Below are 25,460 nucleotides of genomic sequence, written 5' to 3' on the forward strand. Positions count from 1 at the left end.
GAGGCTTGTTTGCTCACCCGCCGGGGTGGGTGGGGCTGGGAGCTGAGGCTCGGGTTCTGTCGGGAGTTCAGGGAGAGGTCTGGTGGCATGAAAACAGCCTGTAGGGGTGAGTGCACCATGACTAGCTGGGAGGGAGTCCAGGGAAAAGTCTGGACGAGCCGAAGAGGCAAGAGACTTTTTCTTCTCTCTGTTTCCTGGTGCGCGAGGAGAGAGGATTAAGAGTGCTGCTTAAAGGAGCTCCAGAGACGGGCGTGAGCTGCAGCTAATAGTGCAGACCCCAGAGACGGGCATGAGAGGTTAAGGCTGCTGCTGCCACCACCAAGAAGCCTGTGTGCAAGCACAAGTCATGCTCCACACCTCCCTTCCAGGGAGCCTGTGCAGCACGCCACTGCCAGGGTCCCGGATCCAGGGACAACTTCCCCAGGAGAATGAACGGCGCACCTCAGGATGGTGCAACGTCCTGCCGGCCTCTGCCGCAGCAGGCTCGCCCTGCACCCCATGCTCCTCCCTCCAACTGGCCTGAGTGAGCCACAGCCCCAGAATCAGCTGTTGCTTTAAACCCGTCCTGTCTGAGTGAAGAACAGACACCCTCCGGTGACCTACACGCAGAGGCGGGGCCAAATCCAAAGCTGAGTCATGGGAGCTGTGCCAACAAAGAAGAAAAAGGGAAATTTCTCCCAGCAGCCTCAGAAGCAGCGGATTAAAGCTCCACAACCAACTTGATGTACCCTGCATCTGTGGAATACCTTAATAGACAATGAATCATCCAAATTGAGGAGGTGGACTTTGAGAGCAAGATTTATTATTTTTCCCCTTTTCCTCGTTTTGTGAGTGTGTATTTGCATGCTTCTGTGTGAGCTTTTTTCTGTATAGCTTTGCTTTCACCATTTGTCCTAGGGTATTGTCCATCCATTTTTTGTTTTGTTTAGTTTTTTTACTTTTAAAAAAACCTTATTTCTAATTAATTATTTTTTATTTTAATAACTTTATTTTATTTTATATTATTTATTTTATTTTATCCTCTTTCTTTCTTTCTTTCTTTCTACTTTTTCTCCCTTTTATTCAGAGCTGTGTGGATGAAAGGCTCTTGGTGCTGCAGCCAGGAGTCAGTGCTGTGCCTCTGAGGTGGAAGAGCCAACTTCAGGACACTGGTCCACAAGAGACCTCCCAGTTCCACGTAATATCAAATGGCAAAAATCTCCCAGAGATCTCCATCTCAACACCAACACCCAGCTTCACTCAACAACCAGCAAGCTACAGTGCTGGACACCCTATACCACACAACTAGCAAGACAGGAACACAACCCCACCCATTAGCAGAGAGGCTGCCTAAAATCATAAAAATGCCACAGACACCCAAAAACACAACACCAGACGTGGTCCTGCCCACCAGAAAGACAAGATCCAGCCTCATCCACCACAACACAGGCACTAGTCCCCTTCACCAGGAAGCCTACACAACCCACTGAACCAACATTAGCCAATGGGCACAGACACCAAAAACAATGGTAACTACGAACGTGCAATCTGCAAAAAGGAGACCCCAAACACAGTAAGATAAGCAAAATGAGAAGACAGAAAAACACACAGCAGATGAAGGAGCAAGATAAAAACCCACCAGACCTAACAAATGAAGAGGAAATAGGCAGTCTACCTGAAAAAGAATTCAGAATAATGATAGTAAGGATGATCCAAAATCTTGGAAACAGAATAGAGAAAATGCAAAAAACATTTAACAAGTACCTAGAAGAACTAAAGAGGAAACAAGCAATGATGAACAATAAAATACATGAAATTAAAAAAACTCTAGATGGGATCAAAAGCAGAATAATTAAGGGAGAAGAACGGATAAGTGACCTGGAAGATAAAATAGTGGAAATAACTACTGCAGAGCAGAATAAAGAAAAAAGAATGACAAGAACTGAGGACAGTCTCAGAGACCTCTTGGACAACATTAAATGCACCAACATTCGAATTATAGGGGTCCCAGAAGAAGAAGAGAAAAAGAAAGGGACTAAGAAAATATTTGAAGAGAATATAGTTGAAAATTTCCCTAATATGTGAAAGGAAATAGTTAAACAAGTTCAGGAAGCACAGAGAGTCCCATACAGGATAAATGCAGGGAGAAACAGGGCAAGACACATATTAATCAAACTATCAAAAATTAAATACAAAGAAAACATATTAAAAGCAGCAAGGGAAAAACAAAAAAATAACACACAGGGGAATCCCCATAAGGCTAACAGCTGGTCTTTCAGCAGAAACTATGCAAGCCAGAAGGACTGGCAGGACATATTTAAAGTGATGAAGGAGAAAAACCTGCAACCAAGATTACTCTACCCAGCAAGGATCTCATTCAGATTCGATGGAGAAATTAAAACCTTTATAGACAAGCAAAAGCTGAGAGAGCACAGCACCACCAAACCAGCTTTACAACAAATGCTAAAGGAACTTCTCTAGGCAAGAAACACAAGAGAAGGAAAAGACCTACAATAACAAACACAAAACAATTAAAAAAATGGGAATAGGAACATATATATCGATAATTACCTTAAATGTAAATGGACTAAATGCTCCCACCAAAAGACACAGATTGGCTGAATGGATACAAAAACAAGACCCATATATATCCTGTCTACAAGAGACCCACTTCAGACATAGGGACACATACAGACTGAAAGTGAGGGGATGGAAAAAGATATTCCATGCAAATGGAAACCAAAAGAAAGCTGGAGTAGCAATTCCCATATCAGATAAAATAGACTTTAACATAAAGACTATTAGAAGAGACAAAGAAGGACACTACATAATGATCAAGGGATCGATCCAAGAATAAGATATAACAATTGTAAATATTTATGCACCCAACATAGGAGCACCTCAATACATAAGGCAAATATTAACAGCCATAAAAGGAGAAATTGACAGTAACACATTCATAGTAGGAGACTATGACACCACACTTTCACCAATGGACAGATCATCCAAAATGAAAATAAATAAGGAAACACAAGCTTTAAATGATATATTAAACAGGATGGACTTAATTGATTTTTATAGGACATTCCATCCAGAAACAACAGAATGCACATTTTTCTGAACTGCTCATGGAACATTCTCCAGGATAGATCATATCTTCGGTCACAATTCAAGCCTTGGTAAATTTAAGAAAATTGAAATTTTATGAGGTAGCTTTTTTGACCACAACCCCAAGAAACTAGATATCAATTACAGGAAAAGATCTGTAAAAAATACAAACACATGGAGGCTAAACAATACACGATGTAATAACCAAGTGATCACTGAAGAAATCAAAGAGGAAATCAAAAAATACCTAGAAACAAATGACAGTGGAGACACGACAAACCAAGGCCTATGGGATGCAGCAAAAGCACTTCTAAGAGGAAAGTTTATAGCAATACAATCCTACCTTAAGAAACAGGCAACATCTCGAATACACAAACTAACCTTGCACCTAAAGCAATTAGAGAAAGAAGAACAAACAAACCCCAAATTTAACAGAAGGAAAGAAATCATAAAGATCAGATCAGAAATAAATGAAAAAAAAAAATGAAGGAAATGATAGCAATAATCAATAAAACTAAAAGCTGGTTGTTGAAAAGATAAACAAAATTGGTAAACCATCAGCCAGACTCATCAAGAAAAAAAGGGAGAAGACTCAAGTCAATAGAATTAGAAATGAAAAACAACTAACAACTGACACTGCAGAAATACAAAGGATAATGAGAGATTACTACCAGCAACTCTATGCCAATAAAATGGACAACCTGGAAGAAATGGACAAATTCTTAGAAAGCAAAAGTTGCCAAGACTGAACCAGGAAGAAATAGAAAATATGAACACACCAATCACAAGCACTGAAATTGAAACTGTGATTAAAAATCTTCCAACAAACAAAAGCCCAGGGCCAGATGGCTTCACAGGCGAATTCTATCAAACATTTAGAGGAGAGTTAACACCTGTCTTTCTCAAACTCTTCCAAAATATAGCAGAGGGAGGAACACTCCCAAACTCGTTCTACGAGGCCACCATCACCCTGATAACAAAACCAGACAACGATGTCACAAAGGAAGAAAACTATAAGCCAATATTGCTGATGGACATACATGCAAAAATTCTCAACAAAATACCAGCAAACAGAATCCAACAGCACATTAAAAGGATCATACACCATGATCAAGTGGGTTTTTTCCAGGAATGCAAGGATTGTTCAATAAACACAAATCAAACAACGTGATTCACCATATTAACAAATTGAAGGAGAAAAACCATATGATCATCTCAATAGATGCAGAGAAAGCTTTTGACAAAATTAAACACCCATTTATCATAAAATCCCTGGAGAAAGCAGTCATAGAGGGAACTTTCCTCAACATAATAAAGGCCATATATGACAAGCCCACATCGTTCTCAATGGTGAAAAACTGAAACCATTTCCACTAAGATCAGGAACAAGACAAGGTTGCCCACTCTCACCACTCTTATTCAACATAGTTTTGGAAGTTTTAGCCACAACAATCAGAGAAGAAAAGGAAATAAAAGGAATCCAAATCAGAAAAGAAGAAGTAGAGCTGTCACTGTTTGCAGGTGACATGAAAGTATACACAGAGAATCCTAAAGATGCTACCAGAAGACTACTAGAGTTAATCAATGAATTTGGTAAAGTAGCAGGATACAAAATTAATGCACAGAAATCTCTGGCATTCCTATACACTAATGATGAAAAATCTGAAAGTGAAATCAAGAAAACACTCCCATTTACCACTGCAACAAAAAGAATAAAATATCTAGGAATTAACCTACCTAAGGAGACAAAAGACCTGTATGCAGAAAATTATAAGACACTGATGAAAGAAATTAAAGATGATACAAATAGATGGAGAGATATACCATGTTCTTGGCTTGGAAGAGTCAACATTGTGAAAATGACTGTACTACCCAAAGCAATCTGCAGATTCAATGCAATCCCTATCAAACTACCACTGGCATTTTTCACAGAACTAGAACAAAAAAATTCACAAGTTGTATGGAAACACAAAATACCCCGAATACCTAAAGCAATTTTGAGAAAGGAAAACGGAGCTGGAGGAACGAGGCTCCCTGACTTCAGACTATAATACAAAGCTACAGTAATCAAGAGAGTATAGTACTGGCACTAAAACAGAAATATAGATCAATGGAACAGGATAGAAAGCCCAGAGATAAACCCATGCACATATGGTCACCTTATTTTTGATAAAGGAGGCAGGAAGGTACAGTGGAGAAAGGCGAACCTCTTCAATAAGTGGTGCTGGGAAAACTGGACAGGTACATGTAAAAGTATGAGATTAGAACACTCTCTAACACCATACACAAAAATAAGCTGAAAACAGATTAAAGACCTAAATGTAAGGCCAGGCACTATAAAACTCTTAGATAAAACCATAGGCAGAACACTCTATGACATAAATCACAGCAAGATCCTTTTTGACCCACCTCCTAGAGAAATGGAATTAAAAACAAAAATAAACAAATGGGACCTAATGAAACCTCAAAGCCTTTGCACAGCAAAGGAAACCATAAAGAAGACGAAAAGACAACCCTCAGAATGGGAGAAAATATTTGCAAATGAAGCAAGTGACAAAGGATTAATCTCCAAATTTTACAAGCAGCTCATGCAGCTCAATAACAACAACAACAAAAAAATCCAATCCAAAATTGGGCAGAAGACCTAAATAGACCTTTCTCCAAAGAAGATATACAGTTTGCCAACAAACACATGAAAGAATGCTCAACATCATTAATCATTAGAGAAATGCAAATCAAAACTACAGTGAGATATCATCTCACACCAGTCAGAATGGCTATCATCAACAAATCTAGAAAGAATAAATGCTGGAGAAGGTGTGGAGAAAAGGGAACACTCTTGCACTGCTGGTGGGAATATTAATTGGTACAGTCACTATGGAGAACAGTATGGAGGTTCCTGAAAAAACTACAAATAGAACTACCATATGACCCAACAATCCCACTACTGGGCATATACCCTGAGAAAAACATAATTCTAAAAGAGTCATGTACCAAAATGTTCATTGCAGCTCTATTTACAACAGCCGGGAGATGGAAGCAACTTAAATGTCCATCATTGTATGAATGGATAAAGAAGATGTGGCACATATATACAATGGAATATTACTCAGCCATAAAAAGAAACGACGTTGAGTTATTTGTAGTGAGGTGGATGGACCTAGAGTGTGTCATACAGAGTGAAGAAAGTCAGAAAGAGAAAGACAAATACCATATGCTAACACATATATATTGAATCTAAGAAAAGAAATGTCATGAAGAACCTAGAGGTTAGAAGGGAATAAAGACACAGACCTACGAGAGAGTGGTCCTGAGGATATGGGGAGGGGGAAGGGTAAGCTGTGAGAAAGTGAGAGAGTGGCATGGACATATATACACTACCGAACGTAAAACAGATAGCTAGTGGGAGGCAGCCGCATAGCACAGGGAGATCGGCTCGGTGCTTTGTGACCACCTAGAGGGGTGGTATAGGGAGGGTGGGAGGGAGGGAGATGCAAGAGGGAAGAGATATGGGGACATATTTATATGTATAACTGATTCACTTTGTTATCAAGCAGAAACTAACACACCCTTGTAAAGCAATTATACTCCAATAAAGATGTAAAAATATAAATAAATAAATGACACATTAAAGAAGATGGACTTAGTTGATATTCATAGACATTCCATCCAAATACAGCAGAATACAGTTTTATCAACTGCTTATGGAAAATTTTCCAGGATACCTCATATCTTGGGTCACAAATCAAGCCTTGGTAAATTTAAGAAAATTGAAATCATATGAAGTGTCTTTTCGGACCACAATGCTATGAGACTGGATATCAATTACAGGTAAAATCTGTAAAAAGTACAAACACATGGAGGCTAAACAATACACTACTAAATAACCAAGAGATCACTGAAGTAATCAAAGAGTAAATAAAAAAATACCTAGAAACTAATGACAATGAAAACACGACAACCCAAAACCTATGGGATACAGCAAAAGCAGTCCTAAGAGAGAAGTTTATAGCAATACAATCCTACCTCAAGAAACAAGAAATATCTCAAATAAACAACCTAACCTTACACCTAAAGCAATTAGAGACAGAACAAAAAGAACCCAAAGTTAGCAGAAGGAAAGAAATCACAAAGATCAGATGACAAATAAATGAAAAAGAAATAAGGAAACGATAGCAAAGATCAATAAAACTAAAAGCTGGTTCTTTGAGAAGAAAAACAAAATTTGTAATCCATTAGCCAGACTCATCAAGAAAAAAAGGGAGAAGATTCAAATCAATAGAAATGAAAACAGAGAAGTAACAACTGACACTGCAGAAATACAAAGGATCATGACAGATTACCACAAGCAACTCTATGCCAATAAAATGGACAACCTGGAAGAAATGAACAAATTCTTATAAATGCACAACCTTCCAAGACTGAAACAGGAAGAAATAGAAAACATAAACAGACCAATCACAAGCACTGAAATTGAAACTCTGATTAAAATTTTTCCAACAAACAAAAGCCCAGGAACAGATGGCTTCACGGGCGAATTCTATCAAACATTTAGAGAACAGGTAACACCTATCCTCCTCAAACTCTTCCATAATATAGCAGAGGGAAGAACACTCCCAAACTCATTTTATGAGGCCTTCACAACCCTGATACCAAAACCAGACAAAGATGTCACAAAAAAAGAAAACTACAGGCCAATATCACTCATGAACATAGATGCAGAAATCTTCAACAAAATACTAGCAAAAAGAATCCAACAGCACATTAAAAGGATCATACACCATGATCAAGTGGGGTTTATCCCAGGAATGCAAGGATTCTTCAGTATACGCAAATCAATCAATGTGATACAGCATATTAACAAACTGAAGGAGAAAAACTAGATGATCATCTCAATAGATGCAGAAAAAGCTTTTGACAAAGTTCAACACCCATTTATGATAAAAACTCTCAAGGAAGTAGGCATAGAGGAAATTTCCCTCAACATAATAAAGGCCATATATTACAAACCCTCAGCCAACATCGTTCTCAATAGTGAAAAACTGAAACCATTTAAGATCAGGAACAAGACAAGGTTGTCCACACTCACCACTATTATTCAACATAGTTTTGGAAGTTTTAGCCACAGCAATCAGAGAAGAAAAAGAAATAAAAGGAATCCAAATCAGAAAAGAAGAAGTAAAACTGTCACTGTTTGCAGATGACATGAAAGTATACACAGAGAATCCTAAAGACGCTACCAGAAAAGATACTACAGCTAATCAGTGAATTTGGTAAAGTAGCAGCATACAAAATTAATGCACAAAAATCTCTTGCATTTCTCTACAGTAATGATGAAAAATCTGAAAGAGAAAGTAAGGAAACACTCCCATTTAGCATTGCAACCAACAGAATAATATAACGAGGAATAAACCTACCAAGGGAGACAAAATACCTGTATACATTAAACTATAAGACACTGATGAAAGAAATTAAATATGATACAAACAGATGGAGAGATATACCATGTTCTTGGATTAGAAGAATCAACACTGTGAAAATGCCTCTACTACCCAAAGCAATCTACAGATTCAATGGAATCCCTATCAAACTACCAATGGCATTTTTCACAGAACTAGAACAAAAAAATTCACAATTTGTATGGAAACACAAAAGACCCCAAATAGCCAAAGCAATCTTGAGAAAGGAAAACGGAGCTGGAGGAATCAGGTTCTGTGACTTCAGACTATACTACAAAGCTACAGTAATCAAGACAATATGGTACTGGCACAGAAACAGAAATATAGATCAATGGAACAGGATACAAAGCCCAGAGATAAACCCACACACATATGGTCACCTTATCTTTGATAAACTAGGCAAGAATATACAATGGGGAAAAGACAACCTCTTCAATACATGGTGCTGGGAAAACTGGACAGCTGCATGGAAAAGAGTGAAATTAGAACACTCCCTAACACCATACACAAAAATAAACTCAAAATGGATTAAAGACCTAAATGTATGGCCAGACACTACAAAAATCTTAGAGGAAAATGTAGGCAGAACACTCTGTGACATATATCACAGCAATGTCTTTTTTCACCCACCTCCTAGAGAAATGAAAATAAAAAGAAAAATAAACAAATGGGACCTAATGAAACTTCAAAGCTTTTGCACAGCAAAGGAAACCATAAACAAGAGCCAAAGACAACCCTCAGAATGGGAGAAAATATTTGCAGATGAAGCAACTGACAAGGATTAATCTCCAAAATATACAGGCAGCTCATGCAGCTCAATATCAAAAAAACAAACAACCCAATCCAAAAATGGGCAGAAGACCTAAACAGACATTTCTCCAAAGAAAATATTTTCCAACAAACACATGAAAGGATGCTCAACGTCACTAATCATTAGAGAAATGCAAATCAAAACTACAATGAGGTATCACCTCACACCAATCAGAATGACCATCATCAAAAAATCTACAAACAATAAATGCTGGAGAGGGTGTGGAGGATATCGAATCCTCTTACACTATTGGTGGGAATGTATATTGATACAGCCACTATGGAGAACAGTATGGAGGTTCCTTAAGAAACTAAAGATAGAATTACCATATGATCCAGCAATCCCACTACTGGGCACATACCCTGAGAAAACCATAATTCAAAAGGAGTCATGTACCACAATGTTCATTGCAGCTCTATTTACAATAGCCAGGACATGGAAGCAACCTAAGTGTCCATTGACAGATGAATGGATAAAGAAGATGTGGCACGTATATAAAATGAAATATTACTCAGCCATAAAAAGAAACAAAATTGAGTTATTTGTAGTGAGGTGGATGCACCTAGCGTCTGTCATACAGAGTGAGGTAAGTCAGAAAAAGAAAAACAAATACCGTATACTAACACATATATATGGAATCTAAAAAGGAAAAAAATGGTTCTGAAGAACCTAGGGGCAGGACAGGAATAAAGACGCCGACATAGAGAATGGACTTGAGGACACGAAGAGGGGGAAGGGTAAGCTGGGACGAAGTGAGAGAGTGACATGGACATATATACACTACCAAATGTGAAATAGATAGCTAGTGGGAAGCAGCCGCATAGCACAGTGAGATCAGCTTGGTGCTTTGTGACCACCTAGAAGGGTGGCATAGGGAGGGTGGGAGGGAGATGCAAGAGAGAAGAGATATGGGACTATATGTATAGGTATAGATGATTCACTTTTTTATACAGCAGAAACTAACACACCATTGTAAAGCAGTTATACTCCAATAAAGATGTTAAAAAAATAAATTGAAAAAAATTTTAAATCAAATTAATAAATATATCTATCATACAATCCAGCAGTGCCACTTTTGGGTATTTACCCAAACAAAACAAAACCCACTTATTCAAAAAGTTATGTGTACTCTGATGTTCCGTGCAGCATTAGGTACCATAGCCAACGTACGGAAAGAAACTAAGCGCCCATCAATAGATTAAATGGAATGTTACCTAGCCACAAAAAGGAATGAAATCTTGCCATTTGCCACAACACTGATGGACCTAGAGGGTATTTTACTAAGTTAAATAAGTCAGATGGAGGAAGACAAATACCATATGATTTCACTTATATGAGAAATGTAAAAATAAAACAAATGAACAAACATAACGAAACAAATAGAGATACAGAAAACTGGTCTCTGCCATAGGTGAGGGAAGTGGAGGGATGAGTGAACTAGGTGAGAGATATTAAGAAGTACAAACTTCCAGTTATAAAATAAATGTCAAGGTGATGTAATGTTCTGTGTAGGGGATATAGTCAATAATATTGTAATAGCTTTACATACTGACAGATGATAACTAGACCTATCGTGGTGATAATGTTGTAATGTATAAAAATATCAAAATATTATGTTGTATACCTGAAACTAATACAATAAGTCAATTATACTTCAGTTCAAAAAATAAAAATAAATAAAATAAGTTCGCTAGCAAGACAGAGTCTTATGTAATGTAATGTAGTCACAGGATTGACCTCCTATCACCTTTGTCATAGTCTGTTGGTTAAAAGCAAGCCACCTGTTCTGCCCACATTCAAGCGAAGGGGATTACACAGAAGTGTGAATACCAGGTGATGGGGATCTTAAGGGTCTACCTCAAAACCTGTTCACCACACAGACGCATGGTGGTGCTAGTTAGGTGGTAGAGGTTCACCTAATTCAGAGTTTGGACAAATGCTGCTTGGCCAGGTATCAAAAACAATATTCAGCCAAAGCTAAGGCCAAACACCCAAATCCTCATTATATATTGAAATTCTTGTATACAAGAGTAAATTTGAAATTGTATCAAAATATTAATCGTAAATTTATTATTTGTTAGCAGTCAATTTTTTAAGTTTATTATTATAATATGGGAATAACATTTCCAAGCACTGTCACACTGCCTACCATACTGTTGACCTCTCCTTCATAACATTTTTTTCTCCCACAATTTTACATTTATTTGTATGACTAGTTGATTAATGTTTGAGTATTATGCTGAACTCTAATCTCCAGAGGAACAGGAGCCAGTGTCCAGTTTTGCTTATAGCAGTACTTTTGGTGGAATATGGTTCTCCCCCATATCCCCCTTACTCCTACCTATCCTCACCCCTCATGGGAAGGGAGACTGTTAGCATCATAAAAGTACATTTAAATGATTCCATCAGAGATGATCACTAAATAGCAAGAGAGGGGTTTATGAACAAGGAAGTTCAGTTAAGGTTTTTAATAATTGTGAAAATTTGGAAGCAACCTAAATGTCCAATAGTAGGGAAATTGTTAATTATAACATGGTACATCTAATCCATGTAAAAAGAATGGATACTATTCTTTCCTTTTTTTAGGTAGTTACCCTTTCCAGATATACAGAATACAAACGAGACTGCTGCCCAAGCAGTACCATCTGCACTTCCTAATAATAGTGTAGCAAAAACTTCATGTACTTTGAACAGACCTAGGTTCAAACTCCAATTCTACCAATCTTGGATGGCTAAATGGAGGTCTCTCTATCCTGAATGAGGTTTGCCTAAAGCAGTGGTTTTCAAACTGTATACCTTGAAGCAGCAACAGTAGCCTCACCTGGGAACATGTTAGAAATGCAAGTTTTCTAGTCTCAACCCAGACCTACTGAATCAGAATCTATGGGGGTGGGGCCCAGCACTCTGTTTTAACAAGGCTTCCAGGTGATTCTGATGCACACTCAAGTGTGAGACCCCAAATTCAAGTCACATTTGTTTTACCCATCCCATCCTTGGTTATATTGGTCTCCAACCACAAGGTGGCAACCTCTGTCTAAAGTCCTATGGGTTGATCAATGGTTACAGTAAATGTATCTGGTCTCGTCACCTAACTGTCCAAAATGAATGTGATATAGGGATGTGAGAGAGAAGTGGGAGATGAGAGAAGGAACAGAGAGATGGAATGAAGAATAGGGCTGGAGGGGGCTTTATCTTCACTTTTAACATAGCAAGTTAAGGATGAGGTAGTAGTGGTGGTGGTGTCAGTGGTGCTAGTATCAGGTTATTTTCCACCTAATAATTCAGCTCATTCTGGGTACAAAACAATGCGCATGAATGTTGGAGTGTCTGTGGACAACCAATTTCATCTATGCTTTTCATCCTTTAATACACAGACACTACTCAAAGGCAAGCACCTCCCCACACCATCACCTACCCTCTTCCTACGTTCGTACTCTAATCATGAATTCCTTATCCATTTTTCTTCCCATTATTGATTTCCCTCTTTTAAAACCTTTCCATAGTTCTACCTGTAACTCCGTTGCACAGTAAAGCAAGCTGAGCTCGTGAAAATGTACTTTGTTGCCCTCCTTAAGTGAGACTTGGTACTCCCCTGAAGATTATACTTTCCAAATAGCCCTCTCTGGTGAAATCTATTTTCTTATTCCCCATAAATTATATGGTTTGACAAAGAGGGTAGAGAATGGGAAATCCCAACAACAGAAGTCTCAAAGGAAGATAAAATTTCTCATCTCTGGCAATGGAATCCATGCAGACATGACACCCAGCACCTTAGATTCTCAGTTGTGTTGAATGCCTCAATCCCATTTCACTTCAGCCACTGTCACCCATGACTACACAGTGGATCTTTATAGGAAATCCACATTGGAAATCTTTTTTGACTCATTTATCTTTTTCTTCTTTCCTGCTTTCTATAGGATAGATGGAATTTTATTTTCCTGGTTTAAAAGTTATACATTCTATTGTTGTTCTTATTGTGGTTTCCCTTAACATCTATGTTTATTTACCCCTATTAATTTATCAGTGTATTTTCCTCTTAACAATACAAGTATTTGAAAATGTTCTTATGTCCTTTGCATCCCATCACACCTTCCCCATCATTTTGATAATGTTTAAAACTTTAGTTCTGGGCTACTAGGGATATGATTTTTCTTCTTTCTGCTCAGTATTTTTAATTTTTCACATCAGCAATAAACTATACCATGATATTAAATCACCCTTACTTCCCATATCTCTTGCAGTATTTCTTTTTATCTCTTCTCATTTGAAGACCTCCTCCAAAATTGTCTTCAACAAGGATCTTTGTGTGGCAAGCCTTCTGAGACATTGTATGCACCCAAATATTTTTATTACTCCACTACATTTAAATAAAAAATGATTGAATATAAAATTATAGGTTAAAAGTATTTTAAACATGATAGATTCAGTCCCTTAAAAATATTACTTGATTGTTGTATTTAATTTTGCTAATAAGTGATATCAATTTAATTATTTCCTTTGTAGAGAATTTTACTTTTCTATCTGGAAGATTTGAGAAGTCTTTGATATTCTTAAATGCCATTAAAATGTGTGCATATGTGTACATACATATACATATACATATACATATATACATATATATATACATATACAGGTTTTACCTTATCTCTCTTAGTCTGTGTCAGCCAAAATGTGTTTAAGGAATGGGGAAAAGAGAGCCCCAGGTACCACAGAACCTGTTGATCATTCCCATTTGCTGCTATGATCAAGGCTTCATCTTGATACTCTTTGAAATAAGCAGCACTGTTGAGGAGCCAATGTCCCCAGGTTGTAATCTACCAGCCTTTGGGATTTGAAAGGGATGGAAGAGTGAATGTCCAATTAGGTAATCCCCACCTGTTTTCAACCTTCCACTCAACCAAACAGGGCTTTTTTTTGCTGCCTTATATACTCTGATATATCCACAAATACTGTTAACTGTAGTTTGGGATGTTACTATTGATTTCTATAGTGAGGGTAGATAATGTAGGTACCATGACAGAAGAAATACAAGAGCAAAACAACAAAAGCTTTCATTAAACTTATCCTCTTACTGCTGCCTCCAACTACCCTCTATTCCAGACTGGTAAAAACAAAAAACAAAAAAAAACACAGCTATGCAGATTGAAGCCACCACAAACAAATGGCTTCTTTTCTCAGTTGGGCCCTCTGGCACCACTCGGCTTCTTCTCCCATTTGTTCAGTGCCTATTCAAATCGGCACCACACTCATCAAACCCCTCCAATCCCTCTTCTTTTCAGCAATGGGCTGAGAAACTGCACCCTATGCAACCCCAGAAGTACTCTCTCATATGTGAATGGCAGTCCTAGAACACAGTATAGAACACAGTGAAACTTATACCTCTAGTTGTGCTAGACTTTGGCCCTGCAAGGACTTTGAATCCTATGTCAAAGGTAAATGAAGACAGTGAAATGACAAGAATGGAAAATCAGGCCAAATCTCTAAATCCAGTGAACATATGCTTCAGGAATGAAGCAGAAATCAAAACATTCTCAGGCGAAGGAAAACTAAGAGAATTTTTCATCAGTAGACCTATGCTGTGCCTAAAGGAACTTCTTGAAACATAAAAGAAATATAAAAAAAGGAATCTTAGAACATCAGAAAGGAAGAAAAAATAATGGAAAGATAAAATTACGGGTAAATGTAATAAACTTTCCTTCTCCTCTTGACTTTTCTAAATTATGTTTAATGGTTGAAATAAAAATTATAATATTGTCTGATATGATTCTCAATGTATATAGAGGATATAGTTGATAAAATTATAGTATGAATGGGAGAAGGTGTATTAAAACTAAAGGGAAATACCTCAATGTAACTAATAAAATGTATACATAACCTGTAGACTTTGATAAGTTATGTAATATGCACAGTATTATATAATATCTACACCAATTACTTAAAAAATCTATATGAAGAGATGCACTAAAAAATACTAGCCAATTCAAAATGGAATTCTAAAAAATCTTGAAGTAACCCATAGGAAAGCAGGAAAAAGGAAACAGAAATGAAGAGCAGAGAGAACAAAGGGAACATGAACCTCACCACCACCACCAAGCACACACATAAACAGTGAAGGACTTAAGCCCTAACATATGGATAGTTAAATTAAATGTAAATTATCTAGGGACTTTGATTGGACAAGAAGGCAAAGACTCATCTCTCCCCGTTTCTCTCTGCTAAGTACAACTGTAACATGACATAAGAGGCAACCATGGGAGGACTCTGGATGGTGGAGAAAGGAAAGTAGACTGGCTAAAGACTCCAGTGCTGGAGGAAAGATACAGCAGGTGGGTATCTTACAACTCCTCACTCAGTAACAGAAGGCCACCCAAGCCTGGCATCTCCTGACCCTAACATATTGGATGAAGGTGACTCAGGCAGGTTCATGCTTTCTCCAGATTAAATGGGAGTTATGCTGACAATTCCAGTCAGGTCCAGTGGCAGTGGTAAGGGTGATCATGTGGGAGCTCCAAAAATAAAAGGTGGCCAGGGGAAATAATCTTTATTTCTGTGAGCCAGAGAGTTTCTTCTCTCACCTAGAGATGCCCAGTGGCCCCAGTGGCATCAGCAGGGGTAATACCACTACAACAAGTGGCCCAGCCTGGAAAACATTCTTTGTATTCTGTAGTTGAAGACTCCCTTTGCCCACCTAGAGACACTGATAGACCTGACAGCATTGGGAGTGGGGAATCCCACCACCACAAGTGGCAAAATTCAGGAAGGACAAGCACTGCTCACCTTATATAAAATATCCTGAAAAATGCACATTATTAGAGAAGAAAGCAGTTTTGCCTGGGATTGTGAATGGGAGCAGGGCTTGACTACAAACAGATTCAAGAAATTGAGGTTGGGGAGTGGTGGTAAATGTTCTAAAACTGGATTTGGTGATGGCTGCATAACTCTATAAATTTACTAAAAATATTGAAATGTATACTTACAATAGTTGAATTTTATGGTATGTAAATTATACCTCAATAAAACTGTTTTAAACTCACAGCTAACTAAAACTAGAAAGAACTTCTTTAACCTAATAACATGCATCTACTGATATAATCATAATTAATATAAAAGATTGAATACTTTTCCCTAAGACCATGGAAAAGACAAGCATCCTTATTTTCACCACTCCTATTTAACACCATATTGGAAGTCCTAACTGGCGTAATAATGCAAGAAAAATAAAAATAAAAGGCATACAGAATATGGAGGAAGAAATAAAACTATCTCTATTCACAGATAACATGAGAAAATTCCATGGAATTTACAAAAAAGCTACTAGAACTAATAAATGAGTTTAACAAGGTCTCTAATTGCATTTCTATATTATTAGCAATGAACAATCAGAAGTCAAAGTTTATTTTAAAAAAAACAGTATAATTTACAATTGCACCAGAAAACTTAAATTCTTAGGTTAAAAAAAAACTAACAAAATATGTTCAGGATATGTACACTGAAAGCTACAAAACATTTGAGAAAAATATCAAATAAAAACTAAATAAATGTATATATTTATTATATTAATAAATATTAATATATTAATATTTATATTAATGGATTGGAAACCATATTAATGGATTGGAAAATTCAATACTGTTAAGAGGTCAATTCTCCCAAATATTGATCTATAGATTCAATGCAAACCCAATTAAAATCCCAACAGGATTTTTTTCTAGATATTAACAAGCTGATTCTTAAATTCATATTGAAAGGTAAGGAAATGAGAATAGCTGAAACAATTCTGAAAAAGAAAAAAATTGAAGAACTCACAGTATCTCATTTCAAGCCTTAACTATTAAACTATGGTAATGAAACCAGTGTGATATTTGGAGGAATCAGTCTATCCAATGTTAAGGCTAACTGTATAGCCATAAAAATCAAGGCAATTATTGTATTGGCAGATACACAAATCAATGGAACAAAACAGAGAACCAGAAATAGTCTAATACAAATAGGGTCAACTGATGTTTTACAAAGATGTGAAGGCAAGTTAATGGAAAATGATCATTTTTTCAACAAATGGTGCTGGAACATTTGGATATCCACATATTAAAAAATGAACCTTGATCTGTACCTCACACTTTATATAAATATGAACTCAAATGGATCATAAGCCTAAATTTTAAATGTAAAATTATAAGACTTAAAAAAAATAAAATTTTTGTGACCTTTGATTAGACCAAGCGTTCTTATATATCTCACCAAAAGCACATGCTATTAAAGAAAAAATTGATAAGTTGGAACTCATCCAAATTAAAACCTTCTGCTCTGTGAAGAACCCTGTTAAGGGAATAAAAAGACAAACCACAGAAAATATTTGCAAAACTGATATCTGATAAAAGACTTGGATCCAAAATATATTAGGAACACTTGAAACTCAGTAAGAAAACAAATGACCCAATTTAAAAATGGACAAAAGAGCAAATACCTCACCAAAGAAGATATACAGATTGCTAATAAACATATGAAAATACACTCAAAATGATATGTTATCAGGGAACTGCAAATTAAAATGACACATCACTACACACCTATTAGAATGGATAAAATCCCTGACAATATCAATTGCTAGTGAGGATGAAGAGCAACAGGTGCTCTCATTAATTGCTAGTGGGAATGTAAAATGATACAACCACTTTGGATGACAATTTGGCAGTTTCTTGCAATGCTAAACTTAGTTTCATCATGTAGCCCAGCAATCCTGTTCCTAAATATTTACCCAAATGCTTTGAGAATTTATGTCCACACAAAATCCTGCATGCAAATGTTTATAGCAGCTTTATTCATAATTTCAAAAAACTGTTAGCAGTCAAGCTGTCCTTCAAGGTAAATGGATAAACAAACTGCAGTACATCCATGCTGTAGAACACTATTCAGCAATTAAAAGGATTGAGCTGTTACTTCTCCTTTTTCATTTCTAATTCTACTGAATTGAGTCTTCCCCCTTTTCTTCTCGATGAGTCTGGCTAATGGTTTACCAATTGTGTTTATCTTCTCAAAGAACCAGCTTTTAGTTTTATTGATCTTTGCTATGATTTCCTTCATTTCTTTTTCATTTATTTCTGATCTGATCTCTATGATTTCTTTCCTTCTGCTAACTTTGGGGTTTTTTGATTTTTGTTTTTCGTTTTTGCGGTATGCGGGCCTCTCACTGTTGTGGCCTCTCCCATTGTGGAGCACAGGCTCCGGATGCGCAGGCTCAGTGGCCATGGCAAACAGGCCCAGCCACTCCGTGGCATGTGGGATCTTCCCAGACAAGGGCACGAACCCGTGTACCCTGCATCGGCAGGTGGACTTTCAACCACTGTGCCACCAGGGAAGCCCGAACGTTGGGGGTTTTTTGTTCTTCTTTCTCTAATTGCTTTAGGTGTAAGGTTAGGTTGTTTATTTGAGATATTTCTTGTTTCTTGAGGTAGGATTGCATTGCTATAAACTTCCCTCTTAGGATTGCTTTTGCTGCATCCCATAGATTTTGGGTTGTCGTGTTTTCATTGTCATTTGTTTCTAGGTATTTTTAAATTTCCTCTTTGATTTCTTCAGTGATCTCTTGGTTGTTTAGTAGTGTACTGTTTAGCCTCCATGTGTTTGGATTTTTTACAGCTCTTTTCCTGTAATTGATATATAGTCTCACAGCATTGTGGTCAGAAAAGATACTTCATATGATTTCAATTTTCTTTAATTTACCAAGGCTTGATTTGTGACACAAGATATGACCTATCCTGGAGAATGTTCCTTGAGAAGAAAGTGTATTCCGTTTGTTTTGGACAGAATGCTCTATAAATATCAATTAAGTCCATCTTGTTTAATGTGTCATTTAAAGCTTGTGTTTCCTTATTTATTTTCATTTTGGATGATCTGTCCATTGGTGAAAGTGGGGTGTTAAAGTCCCCTACTATGATTGTGTTACTGTCGATTTCCCCTTTTTTAGCTGTTAGCATTTGCCTTATGTATTGAGGTGCTCCTATGTTTGGTGCATAAATATTTACAATTTTTATGTCTTCTTCTTGGATTGATCCCTTGATCATTATGTAGTGTCCTTCTTTGTCTCTTCTAATAGTCTTTATGTAAAAGTCTATTTTGTCTGATATGGGAATTGCTACTCCAGCTTTCTTTTGGTTTCCATTTGCATGGAATATATTTTCCATCCCCACACTTTCATTCTACATGTGTCCCTAAGTCTGAAGTGGGTCTCTTGTAGACAACATATATATGGGTCTTGTTTTTGTATCCATTCAGCCAGTCTATGTCTTTTCGTTGGAGCATTTAATCCATTTACATTTAAGGTAGTTATCGATATGTATGTTCCTATTACCATTTTCTTAATTGTTTTGAGTTTGTTATTGTAGGTCTTTTCCTTCTCTTGTGTTTCCTGTCTAGAGAAGTTCCTTTAGCATTTGTTGTAAAGCTGGTTTGGTGGTGCTGAATTCTCTTAGCTTTTGCTTGTCTGTAAAGGTTTTAATTTCTCCATCAAATCTGAATGAGACCCTTGCTGGGTAGAGTAATCTTGGTTGTACGTTCTTCCGTCTCATCACTTTAAATATGTCCTGCCCCTCCCTTCAGGCTTGCAGAGTTTCTGCTGAAAGATCAGTTGTTAACCTTATGGGGATTCGCTTGTATGTTGTTTGTTGTTTTTCCCCTGCTGCTTTTAATATTTTTTCTTTGTATTTAATTTTTGATACTTTGATTAATATGTGTCTTGGTGTGTTTTTCCTTGGGTTTATCCTGTATGGGACTCTCTGTTTTTCCTGGACTTGATTGACTATTTCCGTTCCCATATTAGGGAAGTTTTCAACTATAATCCCTTCAAATATTTTCTCATTTCCTTTCTTTTTCTCTTCCTCTTCTGGGAGCCCTATACTTCAAATGTTGGTGTGTTTAATGTTGTCCTAGAGGTCTCTGAGACTGTCCTCAATTCTTCTCATTCTTTTTTCTTTATTCTGCTCTGCTGTAGTTATTTCCACTATTTTATCTTTCAGGTCACTTATCCGTTCTTCTGCCTCAGTTATTCTGCTGTTGATCCCTTCTAGAGAATTTTTAATTTCATTTATTGTGTTGTTCATCTCTGTTTGTTTGCTCTTTAGTTCTTTTAGGCCCTTGTTAAATGTTTCTTGCATTTTCTCTATTCTATTTCCAAGATTTTGGATCATCTTTACTATCATTATTCTGAATTCTTTTTCAGGTAGACTGCCTGTTTCCTCTTCATTTGTTTGGTCTGGTGGGTTTTTACCTTGCTCCTTCATCTGCTGCATATTTCTCTGTCTTCTCATTTTGCTTAACTTACTGTGTTTGGGGTCTCCTTTTTGCAGGCTGCAGATTCATAGTTCCTGTTGTTTTTGGTGTCTGCCCCCAGTGGCTAAGGTTGGTTCAGTGGATTGTGTAGGCTTCCTGGTGGAGGGGACTGGTGTCTGTGTTCTGGTGGATGAGGCTGGACCTTGTCTTTCTGGTGGGCAGGACCATGTCTGGTCGTGTGTTTTGGGGTGTCTGTTACCTTATTATGATTTTAGGCATCCTCTATGCTAATCGGTGGGGTTGTGTTCCTGTCTTGCTTGTTGTTTGGCATAGGGTGTCCAGCACTGTAGCTTGCTGGTCATTGAGTGGAGCTGGGTCTTAGCATTGAGATGGAGATCTCTGGGAGAGCTTTTGCCATTTGATATTACATGGAGCCAGGAGGTCTCTGTTGGACCAATGTCCTGAACTCACCTCTCCCACCTCAGAGGCACAGACCTGACACCCGCCTGGAGCAACAAGATCCTGTTAGTCACACGGCTCAGAAGAAAAGGGAGAGAAAAAGAAGAAAGAAATAAAAAATAAAATAAAATAAATTTATTAAAATAAATTTTTTAAAAAATATTATTAACAATAAATAAATATTTTAAAGTAATAAAAAAGAAAGAAAGAAAGAAGAGAGCAACCAAACCAAAAAAGCAAATCCACCAATGATAAAAGTGCTAAAAACTATACTAAAAAAGAAAAAAATAAAAGACAGATAGAATCCTAGGACAAATGATGAAAGCCAAGCTATACAGACAAAATCACACAAAGAAGCATACACGTACACACTCACAAAAAGAGAAAAAGGAAAAAAAATATATAAAGGAAGAGAGCAACCAAATCAATAAGCAAATCTACCAATGATAATAAACTCTAAATACTAAACTGAGATAAACATAAAGCCAGAAACAAATTAGATGCAGAAAGCAAACCCCAAGTCTACAGTTGCTCCCAAGGTCCACCACCTCAATTTTGGGATGATTCATTGTCTATTCAGGTATTCCACCAATGCAGGGTACATCAAGTTGATTGTGGAGATTTAATCTGCTGCTCCTGAGGCTGCTGGGAGAAATTTCCCTTTCTCTTCTTTGTTCACACAGCTCCTGGGGTTCAGCTTTGGATTTGGCCCCACCTCTGCATGTAGGTTGCCTGAGGGCATCTTTTGGGAAGTCTGAGATCTTCTGCTTGCGTTCAGTAGATGTTCTGTAGGAGTTGTTCCATGTGTAGATGTATTTCTGATGTAGTTGTGGGGAGGAAGGTGATCTCCATGTCTTACTCCTCTGCCATCTTGAAGGTCTCTCACCTCAATAGGATATTTGGTGGTTGTGTGTTTAGATAATGAAACCTTGATTATATAATATATGTGGTAATGCAAAGGGCCAAAAATATCCATGGCACACTTAACGTAGAAGAATAAAGCAGGATAACTTGCTTTACCAAATACCAAGACTTATAGAGCTATTGTCATTAAGTACTGGCACAAGTATAGACAAGTAAACTGAGACACACTAGAACACACCAAAGCACTCTCACATATATGGATACTTATTTTATGACAAAATGGTATTAGAAAGGAGTGGATGAAGGAAGATTGTTTTTTTGATAAATGGTGTTGAGACAATGGGGTATCCATATGGTAGACAAAATTAAGTGGAACCCTATTTCATACCAACACCAGGTAGATTATAGACCTAAAAAGCAAGTGGCAAAACTATACAACTTTTTGAAAATTATATATGAGAATACCCTCATACCCTTGGAGTAGGGAGAAAATATTTGCAAAATATGTAACCCATAAGGACTTGTATCCAGAATATATATTTAAAAAAATTTCCAACACATCGATGAGACAGACAGCCCAATAGAAAAGTGAGGAAAAGACTTGAAAAGTCACTTCACAAAGAAGGAAATACAAATGATCAATAATCATAAAGTACACCCATTTGTATATATAAAATTTTAAAATATGACAAATTATAGAAGAAGATATGAATCAATAGTAACTTTTAGACACTATTGGTGGGAATGTACATTGGTACAAGCACTTCATAAAACAGTTTGGCATTATCAATTAAAATGGAAGATATACTTACACTATGACCCAATAGGTATATCCTGGGTAATTAACAGAACAGAAATGTGTGAACATATACAAAAATGGTATGAAGCTTTATTCATAACAGCCAAAAACTAGATACAATCTAAATTCCCTTTAATGTGGAAGGACAAATTTTTCTGATTTATATAATAAACTGCCATACCTCTGTGAAAATAAAGATATTATAGTACATGAAACAACATGGATAAATCTCAGAAATATAATCCAGTCATAAATTTCAAGACAGATAAAATTTAACCACAGTGTTTAGGGATGCACACCTAGGTGGTAAAGGTATAAAGAAATGCTAAAAAATCACACCATATTTAACTTTTAGCAGGGTGGAGGGGTGTGTGATAAGAAGGAACACAGGTAGGAGGCCCTTCCTGGGTGCTGACTTTGTTTTTTCTCTTATCCCAGTGATGGTTATACATGGTATTCACTTTGTCATAATTCATTGAGCTATATACTCACGATTTATGTATGATACTTACATTTCACTATTTTAAAAAATCCTTAAAAACAAAAAATGGAGGCTATCTGACAAACTTTCTCAGCTTGCCACCCCCCTTGCTGGTAAATGCATCTCTGTGTACACTCATTGTTGCCTTTTCCTCTCTAGCCTCAAAGGTAAGGCATCTCTTCTGTCTCCTCTGAGCCCTTTTGCCACCAAATTGTCCTCTTTCTCCAACATCTTTGACCTCTCATTCCACTACTTCATCCTATAAATATGCTAAAACAATCTAATATGTCCCCACATTTTTCTTTCCTTCTTCTTTTTCCCATTCCACCTTCCTTTCTCTCTTCACAAACTTTAAAAGGTTAATTTACACACACTCTCTCTCCATTTCATTCTTCAATCAATTGAAATCTGGTTTCCACACTTTGTCTCACTGCCCCCACTCTCTTTAAGTTCAACAATGACCTCCTTCCTAATCATCATTGGCTAAGTTTCAGGTGTCATCTTTTTTGGCCCTTTTTATTGTATTTGATATTAGTAACCACATTCCTTGAAATCCTCTCCCGCTTTGGCTTCCAGGACACTGCTCTTTCTTGGATTTCCTTCTGCTTCTGTTACTATTACTAAGAAAAAATATATTTTATAGCTAACAGTCATATATATTTCTATGTCCTCAGCAACTTTCTAGGCATTTACATATATTAACTTGTTTAATCCTCATACAACCTTATAAAATAGATACTATTGCTATCATATCTTTTTACAAGTAAAGAAATGGAGGTACCTAAGGTCATCAAGATAAAGTGGCAGGGGTGGAATTTGAACCTAGGCAGTCTGAATCCAAAATCTGTTCTCTTAACTTCTACCTCTCTTGCGTACACAGTTGCCATTGAAGGTTTTCTTTCCTCTCTCTATTATTTAACTGTTGGTGTTCCCTGGAATTTATCTGCTCTTCTCACTCTAAAAGTTCTCTTTAGCTAATCTTGTCCACTCTCAGGATTTAAAAGACCATCTATAAGGCAATGATCCCCAAATCTATACCAACCACCCTGACTTCTCTGCTAAGTTCAGGACTGGCCTCATGCATCCTGTGGAAGGTCTTAGGGCCACATGCTTAGAAGGATCCTGCACTTGGTTTAATGCTCTATTGTCACTGCTTTGAAATTCTTTTTTTTTTAATTTTTGAATTTCATTTTATTTATTTTTTTATACAGCAGGTTCTTATTAGTCATCAATTTTTTTTTAGTCCATGAAGATTATCAGGTTTATTGAACAATGTAAGTAACATGGAGTTGCTGAGATTGCCAACAGCCATATGTCCTCTTTTTCCTCCATTATCTTGATAAATACACAATAAGAGCGAGTAAATGGAAGCAAAATAAGTATGTAGCAAAAGAGGCATAAAATTTTTATGATGTGATTATAGTTGTCACCAATAAAATTGGTATCAGATGTGTTACATTCTAAAAAGAACATAAATGCTACATTAGTTTAATAACAATCAAAACATCATTTTTACACCAAATAATACAAGTAACTATAAAACATAAAGGCCATATACACATGTGCACAGGAAGCAGAAAATTGGAATTCACAGTCAATTGTTTTTATTTCATAGCTTAATATTTCAAGGTGAAAAAACTTGTAGTATTATGTGTCCACAATTCTATGGAAATTTACCCACTTTCCCCAAATAACTCACGCCAATTCTCACATCATGGTGGGGGTGGGGGTGGAGTGACAGGTAGAAAAATATCATTATAATGATCAGACATAGACATGTAAAAGTAAGTTAAACATTGCAATCATATCAAGGATGGTAGAGGGCATGGGTTGAGAGAGCAAAGACAGTTATATTTTGGAAAGTTTATACTTATGACATTCTTGAAAAGAAATTTTAGTACATTCTTTTAGAGATCATCAATTAATGATCAATCCTCCTATAGATTATTTACTATGTAGGAAACAGACAACTCAGGATTTTAACCCAACTGAAATTTTCAAGCGTATATCAAGTTCATTTTCTTTTAATTAAAAAAAATTTATTTAACATCTTTATTGGAGTATAAGTGCTTTACAATGGTGTGTTAGTTTCTGCTTTATAACAAAGTTAATCAGTTATACATATACACATGTTCCCATATCTCTTCCCTCTGGCATCTCCCTCCCTCCCACTCTCCCTACCCCACCCCTCTAGGTGGTCACAAAGCACCAAGCTGATCTCACTGTACCATGCGG

Source organism: Globicephala melas, chromosome X (genome assembly GCF_963455315.2).
Source record: "Globicephala melas chromosome X, mGloMel1.2, whole genome shotgun sequence".
In the NCBI taxonomy this organism is placed as follows: Eukaryota; Metazoa; Chordata; class Mammalia; order Artiodactyla; family Delphinidae; genus Globicephala; species Globicephala melas.